General features: G+C 45.8%; 1 protein-coding gene and 1 pseudogene across 1 annotated transcript in view; both read right to left on the reverse strand.

The window, feature by feature from the left end:
- Window positions 1–13,698, reverse strand: part of MRPS28 (mitochondrial ribosomal protein S28) — a 104,202-nt gene that overhangs the window by 24,924 nt on the left and 65,580 nt on the right. The gene's annotated exons all lie outside the window — the stretch shown is intronic.
- LOC143782131 (T-box transcription factor TBX18 pseudogene) lies at window positions 5,146–8,797 on the reverse strand (annotated as a pseudogene).

A 13,698-nucleotide genomic window follows, 5' to 3' on the forward strand; every position in this document is an offset into this window, starting at 1 on the left:
CCCACAGTAGTATACAGCACAGAGCACAGCCCACAGAGAACTATATACAGCACAGAGCACAGCCCACAGAGAACTATATACAGCCCACAGTAGCATACAGCACAGAGCACAGCCCACAGATAACTATATACAGCCCACAGTAGTATACAGCACAGAGCACAGCCCACAGAGAACTATATACAGCACAGAGCACAGCCCACAGAGAACTATATACAGCCCACAGTAGCATACAGCACAGAGCACAGCCCACAGATAACTATATACAGCCCACAGTAGTATACAGCACAGCCCACAGAGAGCTATATACAGCCCACAGTAGTATACAGCACAGAGCACAGCCCACAGAGAACTATATACAGCCCACAGCAGTATACAGCACAGAGCACAGCCCACAGAGAACTACATATAGCACAGAGCACACAGTAGTATACAGCACAGAGCACAGCCCACAGAGAGCTATATACAGCCCACAGCAGTATACAGCACAGAGCACATCCCACAGAGAACTATATACAGCCCACAGTAGTATACAGCACAGAGCACAGCCCACAGAGAACTATATACAGCCCGCAGCAGTATACAGCACAGAGCACAGCCCACAGAGAACTATATACAGCCCACAGCAGTATACAGCACAGAGCACAGCCCACAGAGAACTATATACAGCCCACAGCAGTATACAGCACAGAGCACAGCCCACAGAGAACTATATATAGCACAGAGCACACAGTAGTATACAGCACAGAGCACAGCCCACAGAGAGCTATATACAGCCCACAGCAGTATACAGCACAGAGCACAGCCCACAGAGAACTATATACAGCCCACAGTAGTATACAGCACAGAGCACAGCCCACAGAGAACTATATACAGCCCACAGCAGTATACAGCACAGAGCACAGCCCACAGAGAACTATATACAGCCCACAGCAGTATACAGCACAGAGCACAGCCCACAGAGAACTATATACAGCCCACAGCAGTATACAGCACAGAGCACAGCCCACAGAGAACTATATACAGCCCACAGCAGTATACAGCACAGAGCACAGCCCACAGAGAACTATATATAGCACAGAGCACACAGTAGTATACAGCACAGAGCACAGCCCACAGAGAGCTATATACAGCCCACAGCAGTATACAGCACAGAGCACAGCCCACAGAGAACTATATACAGCCCACAGTAGTATACAGCACAGAGCACAGCCCACAGAGAACTATATACAGCCCACAGCAGTATACAGCACAGAGCACAGCCCACAGAGAACTATATACAGCCCACAGCAGTATACAGCACAGAGCACAGCCCACAGAGAACTATATACAGCCCACAGCAGTATACAGCACAGAGCACAGCCCACAGAGAACTATATACAGCCCACAGTAGTATACAGCACAGAGCACAGCCCACAGAGAACTATATATAGCACAGAGCACACAGTAGTATACAGCACAGAGCACAGCCCACAGAGAACTATATACAGCCCACAGCAGTATACAGCACAGAGCACAGCCCACAGAGAACTATATACAGCCCACAGTAGTATACAGCACAGAGCACAGCCCACAGAGAACTATATACAGCCCACAGTAGTATACAGCACAGAGCACAGCCCACAGAGAACTATATACAGCCCACAGCAGTATACAGCACAGAGCACAGCCCACAGAGAACTATATACAGCCCACAGCAGTATACAGCACAGAGCACAGCCCACAGAGAACTATATACAGCCCACAGCAGTATACAGCACAGAGCACAGCCCACAGAGAACTATATACAGCCCACAGTAGTATACAGCACAGAGCACAGCCCACAGAGAACTATATACAGCCCACAGTAGTATACAGCACAGAGCACAGCCCACAGAGAACTATATACAGCCCACAGCAGTATACAGCACAGAGCACAGCCCACAGAGTACTATATACAGCCCACAGTAGTATACAGCACAGAGCACAGCCCACAGAGAACTATATACAGCCCACAGCAGTATACAGCACAGAGCACAGCCCACAGAGAACTATATACAGCCCACAGCAGTATACAGCACAGAGCACAGCCCACAGAGAACTATATACAGCCCACAGTAGTATACAGCACAGAGCACAGCCCACAGAGAACTATATACAGCCCACAGCAGTATACAGCACAGAGCACAGCCCACAGAGAACTATATACAGCCCACAGCAGTATACAGCAGAGCACAGCCCACAGAGAACTATATACAGCCCACAGCAGTATACAGCACAGAGCACAGCCCACAGAGAACTATATACAGCCCACAGCAGTATACAGCACAGAGAACAGCCCACAGAGTACTATATACAGCCCACAGCAGTATACAGCACAGAGCACAGCCCACAGAGAACTATATACAGCCCACAGCAGTATACAGCACAGAGCACAGCCCACAGAGAACTATATACAGCCCACAGCAGTATACAGCACAGAGCACAGCCCACAGAGAACTATATACAGCCCACAGCAGTATACAGCACAGAGCACAGCCCACAGAGAACTATATACAGCCCACAGCAGTATACAGCACAGAGCACAGCCCACAGAGAACTACATATAGCACAGAGCACACAGTAGTATACAGCACAGAGCACAGCCCACAGAGAGCTATATACAGCCCACAGCAGTATACAGCACAGAGCACAGCCCACAGAGAACTATATACAGCCCACAGTAGTATACAGCACAGAGCACAGCCCACAGAGAACTATATACAGCCCACAGCAGTATACAGCACAGAGCACAGCCCACAGAGAACTATATACAGCCCACAGCAGTATACAGCACAGAGCACAGCCCACAGAGAACTATATACAGCCCACAGCAGTATACAGCACAGAGCACAGCCCACAGAGAACTATATATAGCACAGAGCACACAGTAGTATACAGCACAGAGCACAGCCCACAGAGAGCTATATACAGCCCACAGCAGTATACAGCACAGAGCACAGCCCACAGAGAACTATATACAGCCCACAGTAGTATACAGCACAGAGCACAGCCCACAGAGAACTATATACAGCCCACAGCAGTATACAGCACAGAGCACAGCCCACAGAGAACTATATACAGCCCACAGCAGTATACAGCACAGAGCACAGCCCACAGAGAACTATATACAGCCCACAGCAGTATACAGCACAGAGCACAGCCCACAGAGAACTATATACAGCCCACAGTAGTATACAGCACAGAGCACAGCCCACAGAGAACTATATATAGCACAGAGCACACAGTAGTATACAGCACAGAGCACAGCCCACAGAGAACTATATACAGCCCACAGCAGTATACAGCACAGAGCACAGCCCACAGAGAACTATATACAGCCCACAGTAGTATACAGCACAGAGCACAGCCCACAGAGAACTATATACAGCCCACAGTAGTATACAGCACAGAGCACAGCCCACAGAGAACTATATACAGCCCACAGCAGTATACAGCACAGAGCACAGCCCACAGAGAACTATATACAGCCCACAGCAGTATACAGCACAGAGCACAGCCCACAGAGAACTATATACAGCCCACAGCAGTATACAGCACAGAGCACAGCCCACAGAGAACTATATACAGCCCACAGTAGTATACAGCACAGAGCACAGCCCACAGAGAACTATATACAGCCCACAGTAGTATACAGCACAGAGCACAGCCCACAGAGAACTATATACAGCCCACAGCAGTATACAGCACAGAGCACAGCCCACAGAGTACTATATACAGCCCACAGTAGTATACAGCACAGAGCACAGCCCACAGAGAACTATATACAGCCCACAGCAGTATACAGCACAGCCCACAGAGAACTATATACAGCCCACAGCAGTATACAGCACAGAGCACAGCCCACAGAGAACTATATACAGCCCACAGTAGTATACAGCACAGAGCACAGCCCACAGAGAACTATATACAGCCCACAGCAGTATACAGCACAGAGCACAGCCCACAGAGAACTATATACAGCCCACAGCAGTATACAGCAGAGCACAGCCCACAGAGAACTATATACAGCCCACAGCAGTATACAGCACAGAGCACAGCCCACAGAGAACTATATACAGCCCACAGCAGTATACAGCACAGAGAACAGCCCACAGAGTACTATATACAGCCCACAGCAGTATACAGCACAGAGCACAGCCCACAGAGAACTATATACAGCCCACAGCAGTATACAGCACAGAGCACAGCCCACAGAGAACTATATACAGCCCACAGCAGTATACAGCACAGAGCACAGCCCACAGAGAACTATATACAGCCCACAGCAGTATACAGCACAGAGCACAGCCCACAGAGAACTATATACAGCCCACAGTAGTATACAGCACAGAGCACAGCCCACAGAGAACTATATACAGCCCACAGCAGTATACAGCACAGAGCACAGCCCACAGAGAACTATATACAGCCCACAGCAGTATACAGCACAGAGCACAGCCCACAGAGAACTATATACAGCCCACATCTCTTCTCTTCCTCCCCTCACCTCCTCCGAGAATGGCCCCACAGTCCAGAAAAAAAAAAACTCTCCTCACCTCTCCTCGTGCCCAGCGTTGCTTCCTGGTTCCTGCTCCTGTCTCAGCAGCTGCAGTCTGCCCGGGACACAGCAGGTGCGCGATGATATGACATCATCGCGCACCCGCAGTGTCAGAGGCAGAGCGGGGAATGATGGGAGAGGAGCGTCTGTAGACGCTCTCTCCTCCATCATTGCATTCAACTGTACCGGCGTCTATACGCCGGTATAGTTGAATGCGACGGCGGGGGCGGCGGATTGAGCGGCCTACCACTGGCACCGGCCCTTCTGGCATTTGCCAGAAGTGCCTTATGGCCAGTCCGGCCCTGCCTATACGTCTAAGGTTGGAAAAGGGATAAAAATGAACAAGTCACCAGTTTTCCCCGATATAACCTACAACCACCACCTTTCAGCCCTATGTGACAGCATTCTATATTGCTCCACATAAGACTCAAATTTGCCCTACAAGGCAAAAAAAAGGCCTTTTATTAAATTCACCTATGGGGCGGTCTGGTCCTATGGGTGTCGCTGGTCTTGGTCTGATGTCTCCTCTCTTCTTGCAATGTCGTCCTCCTTCATGTGGATGTCACGTCCTACGCCATCCACACAGTCATCCCTTTACGCTTCTGCGCAGGCTCAATTCTCTCGGTCCAGCCAACGGCATAGTAAAGTACTGCAGTGTGAATGCGTGGGAAAAGGTCAAAAAGAGAGTGTGCACTGCAATACTTTACTTTGCTCTGCCCTCGGGGAGAGCAGGTAGTGGACCAAGACCAGTGACACCCATCGGACCGGATCGCCCCGTAGGCGAGTATAATAAAAAGGTATTTTTTCTGTCTGGCAGGGCGCATTGCAGTCATATGTGCAGCATTATAGAATGCTGTCACATGGGGCTGAAAGGTGGTGGCAGTAGGTTAGAGCGGAAAAATATGGTGACAGGTTCCCTTTAAGGATATTTTTACACGAGAATTAAACTGTCCAAAAAAACAATGATAGATAAAAATTAGCACGGATAGGACATCAATCGGTGCTCATATTACAAATGGCAATGCATATGCAGACCGCATGGGGACCAAAGCCTGTCACCTAATCGCTGAGCATGTTTACAAGGACAATGATCTACAACTAAATTTCCTATGAACATTCATTCTGCTGGTTTATGATCGATGCAAAAAGGCCTCCACAATGAAAATTACTTGCTGCTCCTTACAGTGGTTTCTAGCAACTGATTGACTGTACAGATTAACAATGTTTTCCCACAAGTTGCACACCTTCATCTATAGTTGCAAAATTATCCAACCCCCATTGCAAATTATATTTATTAACAACATTTACAAACTTTCTAATGCTTACAATAAACCAATGAAACAAGAAAAAATGTTCATAGATTAACACAACTAGTATAAAGAGCAGCTCTTCATATTTAGCACAAAATGTCACGTTTAATTACTACTGTAGTCTCACAATTATTCAATCCTTTTATAATCAGCCATTCTTACTTAGAAGAGCGCATTTTGCCTGTTACGACCTGATGCAAAGCCAGCAGCCTACATGAGAAATTGAGGAATCTAATCCCTTTCCTCATGGTCAATGTCCACCATCCAGTTCACTAACATTCTGAGGTTTTTGAGCTACAACTACCTCCTTCAAATCCCACCAAAGATTTTCTATGGGCTTCATGCTAGGCAACTGTGACAGGATTCTTCACAAAATGAATTACTTTTTCCTGATAGTTGATTAAGTCCACACACTGCAGGTTTCAAGTGCCAGAGGAAGCAAAGCAGCTCCAGGACATGGCTGAGCCACCACGTTTCATTGCAGGCAAGGTGTTCTTTTCAGCGTATACATCATTCTTTTTCCTCCATAGCCCTGAAAAATACTACTTTTGTTTCATTGATCCACAGAACAAAATCACTAAACTTCTTGCTTATTTTTATAGTTTTTGAGCATAATGGAGCCAACTTTTCTTGTGCTTTGGTGTCAGTAGAGATGTATATCTTGACATTTGGGGATGGAGACCTTCAGTGTGCTTGCTACCACATCTTTTGATGGGTATTTTGAAGTCTCTCAAAGGTTTTTGACCACCTGTCCCCTCACAAACCTGGTGGTAGCCGGTGATTGCTTCCTTTTTCTGCCAATCCAGGTAGAGTAGCCAGTGTTCCTGAACTTACAAATCATGCTTCAAGATTTATCTATTATTATTTATTATTATTATTATAGCGCCATTTATTCCGTGGCGCTTTACATGTGAGGAGGGGTATACATAATAAAAACAACTACAATAATCTTAAACAATACACAAGTCACAACTGGTACACAATCTACAAGGGATGGGTGAGAATACAGTAGGCGAGGGTAGAGCTGGTCGTGCAGTGGTTTGGTCGATCGGTGGTTACTGCAGGTTGTAGGCTTATCGGAAGTGGTAGGTCTTCAGGTTCTTTCTGAAGGTTTCGATGGTAGGTGAGTCTGATATGTTGTGGTAGAGAGTTCCAGAGTAGGGGTGATGCGTGAGAGAAATCTTGTATGCGATTGTGGGAAGAGGACATAAGAGAGGAGTAGAGAAGGAGATCTTGTGAGGATCGCAGGTTGCGTGCAGGTACGTACCGGGGGATACTTGAGATGTTGATAGTGTAAGACTCCCTAATCCTCTGGAGTCAAAGAAATTTTGCTGTCCTGTTCCACCAAGGAGATGAACTCCATCTACAGGAGAGAGAATCTGACGATCAGTCATGGTTCCACTTGGAGAAGACCCGATAAAACTTCCTTGAGAAGATACAATTTTTTCAGGACTAGAAGCTAGTTTAGGGGAAGTGGAGAAGTTATAGCCATACCAAGCACATGGGCTATGAAGTCTAAATGCATTGTAAGAACTTTGATGTGGCTGTCCACTGCCAAATGCATTGCTTGTTGGTGAAGGCATGAGATACTGCAGCTGAGGAGACATTACAGAAATTTGCATCGATAAGCTTGTTTGGGGACATCCAAAGTTTCATTGTCAGAACCTGCCATGGGCATATTTACTGTAGTGCTGCTCCCCATTCCAATATAGGAAGGGGTCCTTGGGGTTGCAAAGGTGTCACTGGTTGAGTTTGCATGTCTGTTGTAAGTCTCAGCAAGAGAAGTGATATATCTGTTAAGTGCAAGGCTAGATCTGCCATAGGCTGAATAATCTGCTTGCGAAAGACTGCAAAGCTGACCTGTGTTTGCTCCAAGATGGAAAGCTGGAGAAGAGCAAGGGGAACATGGCAATAAGTGAGGATGAGCTGCTGCTCCAGAACCAGACAACAAAGAGGACGCTCCTGCACTTCCTGGTTTAGTCATACCAGGTATGTCTTCAAATTTGAGGGTCCTCAAAGAAGGTCTCCAAAATGCATAAAACTCCACAAGAGCTTCTAAACCCATTCTGTTTCGGCCCGAATTTCTAAATCCTTTGGCAAATGGATTTCGGTCAATTTTCAAATGGGTTATTTGTTGGTTCTGGTATGCAGTCACTGTACTAAATATTGTTTCTGGGAATGTGAAAGCTGTCTTACCCTCTCCTATTGGAATTGGTTTAACTGGAGGCAGTTCATCACCACAATCCTTTCGAATTACATGAACACGTGGCTGATACTTGTGCATGGAATGAAGAACAATATGGCCTTGGTCATCCAGCTAATTATTGGTAAGCTTTAATTTATCAAAACTAATGACTTGTCTCATCCATGTCTCTTCGCATGCTGGTGAATCTGGATGGATATAAACCAGTGGAGGAACTGGAGAGTCTGCATTGCCCGCAACCATTCATTTGGAACTGTGGTAAACATACCTTTATCTGTTATTGTCCACTGGCACTGTCCGTCCAAGTCCATGACTATATAGTATTGCTGATGAGGGTCTAGCCCAGAAATCTTCACCCTCATTGCTGGAAACATCCGCCTCCCGGCCTTGGTGATGATCATCTCTGTCACGATCTCATGAAAGAGCTTCCATAACTCTGCTCCCTGAAGATCCAAACGAATGGCAGAGGAAGAGGTTTCCACTGGGGCAGGAGAAGACAGGGGGGTACTACAAGTGCCAGCGGTTGCCTTAATTCCACCATAGCCATCCTCGCTGGGTGACCTCTGGCTGCTCCGGGCTCTCCCAGTCCCCGGCTCCATCGTCTATCTTCCTCCTCCTCTTCTTGTTCTCTGCCCCGATTAGTGCCTCCACGGAGATGGCGTGCGCCTTGAGGCTCATGGTGCAGGGTGACCTCCTCTTGTCTGCCATGTCTCAGGTATATATATCTATTATATGTGACATGCCCTGGGCACGGTGTAATCCGGCGGCACCTGCTGCTTCAATTTTCAGAAGAAGTCCTTAGGTCTAGTAACCATTGGAGGTCCCAAGGCTCTGCTTTTCATTATGTCATCTTCTGCCTACTCAATGATAGTGCTATATTTGTCCCCTAGCCTATCATTTATTGTTCCACTGTGCATTCTCAAAAAAAAAAAAAAAATATATATATATATATATATATATATATATATATATATATATATATATATATATATATATATATATATATATATATATATATGTGGCACGGCTTTTAGTCCCAGATGGGGATATCCAACATTTTCGTTAGCATTCTCACACTTCTCTCAAGGTGATCGGTGCATAAATGGAAGCACAGTAGCTGCTGACCAGTAGAGCTTACAATCTATTTTAAAAGTCAGATGATGGAGAGAGCCGCACGTACGGGATCCTGTCCATTACAGAGATTGCCGCATGTCACATGAGAGTAATGGAGGTCAGGGGCAAGGAGTGTTACCCTTGTGGCCTGCCCTTTTACCGTCTGACAGTCTGCATGTAGCACGCAGTTGGCATCAGTGTAATCACAATAAATGAGAAGCCTTTAAACATCATGGGCCACGGCGTGCTAAGCCCGAACAGCTGCTGCATGCTGTCTACAAGTGTGAGAGCACCTTCCTGACAAGTTCTCAGGCTCAGCTCTAAGGTCAGCAGAGGATTAGGACAGTGAGCCCACTCGCCATACTGACAGCTGCGCTACCCTGCAGCCGCACAGCCTCTCAGCAATGTTATCAGAGGGGACACGTCCAGACTGGCGTAGAACATTCATCTTGCGTGTCTTACCCATTGCTCACACAGAGTTGGCTGGGAGATCTCTGACTGGGAAATAGAACAGCACCACCATGTCAATTAAGCAGCCATTTATCCACGGCAAGTCACCTGTTACATGAGGCAATGAAGGGGTTTAAGTACATGTAAGAATTAATGTGTTGGTCTGACAATTTAGGACACGGCATTCCTGTATTTTGTTCCAGAAGCAATGCCTTTAGGGGCCAATATCTCTATTATACGACATAATACTTGCCATCACAATCAATCTTATTTTCCATTGGCCTAGCCTTATGGGGGCTTGATTTATGTGTAGCAAGTTGTATTATTTAATGGCATGATCATAAGGTACATACACTGCATTGAAGACTTTTTATACATTTTTATTGGGTGGAATTGGATAGGACCTGCAGTCCTGGCCTTTATCAGTCGCATGGTCCAGCTGGGGCCCCAGGCGAATGGTGGAGACAACAGTACAGTAGATTGCAGCAAGTGACCTGCAACACGGAGGTAGTTATGATATTTTACGGAAAGGAGTTAAGTATGCTTTTCACCTTTCTTGATTTCATGTGATAGTGTGCTTCTATATAATTGCCTCTGGAGGTACACTATGGCACCATAGCAAGGATATGTTATAACTTCTAGATCGGCTGGACTCAACTGCTGAGACGTCCGCCGATGGCCCTTATCGGCCACTTGTGTTCCCCACCTAAATAGAGTATAAGTGGGAGTGTCTAACCGTGGCTCCACTCATTGATAAGAGACAACAGGGACTGTACTCGATGTTCGGTGGATAAATGAGAACGTCTTTCAACCAGAATACTCCTTTAATATCTCATATCACATATGTTCCCCTGTACCTATGCTCATGATCCAGGCCCTGGTAAGCCAATACGCATGTTCCCGGCCCTGGTAAGCCAATACACATACAGTTAGGTCCATATATATTTGGACAGAGACAACAGTTTTCTAATTTTGGTTATAGACATTACCACAATGAATTTTAAACAAAACAATTCAGATACAGTTGAAGTTCAGACTTTCAGCTTTCATTTGAGGGTATCCACATTAAAATTGGATGAAGGGTTTAAGAGTTTCAGCTCATGATCCAGGCCCAGGTAAGCCAATACACATATTACTTGGCACATGTCTGCTAGTAAAATCTACCAGTTCCCTAATGCCATATTTTAGGGGTTAATTCGCAAAATCCTGGAGAGTGTTAGAAAAGCTTTAACAGGCAGCTGCATTCCAGGGTCTCAGCTTCAGACCACAGAATGACGGCTGCTTGAAGTTATGGGACTAGCGGGAAACATAATGCCATCAAGTAGGATTAGCACAGGTATGCCATTGTGCGCCGATGCTTATGTTTACCCAGTTACACACGGTAGAAGACCTGTATTTGCCTATACTTGAAATGTAAAACCAAATGTCTTCCTTTAGTAGAGAGGTAAAATGGTTTTTATAGAAAATAAAAGGTAATATTCTATTTTCGGATGTACGCGACATCTGTCCTATTATGTAAATGGCGAGAAAAGCAGCAGAAATGTCAACGTCAATTAGCATCTAGCTATAAGTAGATGACGGGGCGCAGGGAACCATCCTGGCTCCATTTACTAGCATTTCCTTACACATACAAGGTTCATTATCACACCTGGCTTGTGGTGCTGTAAAAGGCGGATTTACAATTACGGTACAATGTAAAAGAGTATGAAGACATGTGGATCCAGCAGATTCCTGCAGCCCTGCCTCGTATAAGGTGACCGCTTATATTACAAGGTTTTCTGCTCATGTTGTGTCACCATGTCCATTGACTGATCTCTTATTTTTATGCTAGAGGATCCAATCATTTCTCACAGGATCTGCCGACTTTTGGCAGTAAATTGGATTCAGAGGTTCATCCATATGTCATGATCAGCCCTATTGGATCGTTTTTGTATAGGGTTTTCCTCCATGATGAGCAGCAGCGAAGACTTTCCAATGATCATGACTTCATAGAAATGATTGCTCTGCCATATCAGGGGTCATGTATCTTGACAATCAAATTGGGCATCGGCCAGTATTAGCAACCAGTTATGTCTCACCTTTCTGTCCTGATCATAGATTATCATCGCCATAAGACATGCTGTCATATAGTCTGTGTCCCTCCGTACACTCTGTAGCCCCTGCTATAAGCACGATGTAAGGGGATGCTCGTGGCACATGTATGAAAAGGCTGCAGATTTTACATATGGATTTACACAATCTGAAAAAAATTACTTTTAGAGTTTTATGGATCTGATTCATTCACATACTGCACAATTTATCCTCACAGACTATAACTTGCGGAGCAGATTTTAAAATATGCAAAATGTCAATTTTTACACAGGATTTCACCCTTCTCATTGGGAGAGGGGAATCCGTAGAGAATTCTTAGCCATCAACAACAAAATGTGCAGGTTACACATGCGGAATGCAGCAGATTCATGCTTTGTGGACATGCCCTAACCGCTATATGTGCATATATCAGGAATCCAATGCATCCGCCATTAGGAAGAAGTCATATTTAAATTCAACATTTGGCTATGAAGGTTTAAAGGGAACCTGTCATGTCCAGAAATGCTATTTACCTGCAGATACAGGGTTCACCTATAGGTATACAGCACTAAAAACATTGTTCGGTCTTCCCTATGTAACTGCAGACTTCTGAATCCTTTCAGCACACACATTGCACGATGTCAGGATTCCCCATACATGCAGTCACCTGCAGACTAGACTAGAGGAACAACTGAACTGAGCGAGGCCGAGCACATTTAGTCATAATGTGGATGGAAAAAAGGAAAATCACATACTTGACCATGCGCTCTCGCAAGCAATGCTGGAAAATCCTGACAGTGTGCAGTGGGCGCACAGTAAAGATTCAAAAGTCTGCAGTCACAGAGGCATTAGAAAACTGGACAAACCCTTAAAAAATCATGTCTGAACTTCTATCCTCCCCGCGGCGGCTCACTTTCAGTCATAAGGGTGTGCTAGGCGGATACATTCAATGCTCAGCATACAGTGAACGCAGCTGTGATATACACATTGATTGACAGTCTGCTCCACAGCACGCATGTGCAAAACAGGCTGTCAATCAAAGTGATGAAGATTAACTCCAGCCGCTTTTGCTGCATAGTTAGCAGTGACTGTCACTGCACCGACCCAGCGTCTGTGGCTGCAGGGAGTATACAACTTCATTTTCCCCTTTTAAAAAAAATAAATCTTTTTTTCTCTAACTGATTGCTTGCACCGTGCAGTCGCCAATTCAGGCTGAACTTTGCACGTTAGTATGCGTGAGACAGACCAAGTCCGCCATGTACCAAGTCCGCCATGTGACATGTACCAGAGGTTCAATATGGAGCACCATTCTCTTGGGTGTGATCATTTATGGTGACTAAATGGAACAGGACGACTTTATTTTGATATCAGGGGAACATTTATTCCTGGGGAACATTTATTCCTTGTGCACTCTTGGCAATAAATTAAGATCATCCCATGCAAAGTCAGGTGCACGCCCAACAGATGACTTCAAGCATCCCAGTAAACCCACTTTGTGAAAATACCTATAAACCTCTTGTGGCCGGCTCAGATCATCATCATCATCACAATGGTGGCTAAACGCGAGTCATATACCTATAATAGACGGCTACCTGTCAGGCGCAGCTGTAGACCACGGTGGATGGAGATGGGCAGTGGTGTACTCTTCTGGGCAGTGCAGGAATATGTCTTATGTCATGTGTACAACTCCACAATACCAGGCCCTGCACACTCGGCTGGGTAGGGAGCGGTGATGGAGAAGATGCCATGGTCGCTCGGCTGGGTGTTAATCACATAAGGCAGCAAAACCGGTCATTCCCAGGAATATCATTTATGTGTCACTATATTGCTGACATGGGCTCATTTGAGACCCCGCGATAAGCCGAGTACGTCCAGCAGCTGTAATCTCACAGCCCATAATACTTTTTCCCAGCAGGCAGCTCCAAACACAAACATTTAGAGGCCTCCGCAAGCTATTTATAACGAAACGGACATTT

This window comes from Ranitomeya variabilis, chromosome 6, assembly GCF_051348905.1.
Source record: "Ranitomeya variabilis isolate aRanVar5 chromosome 6, aRanVar5.hap1, whole genome shotgun sequence".
NCBI classification, from domain to species: domain Eukaryota; kingdom Metazoa; phylum Chordata; class Amphibia; order Anura; family Dendrobatidae; genus Ranitomeya; species Ranitomeya variabilis.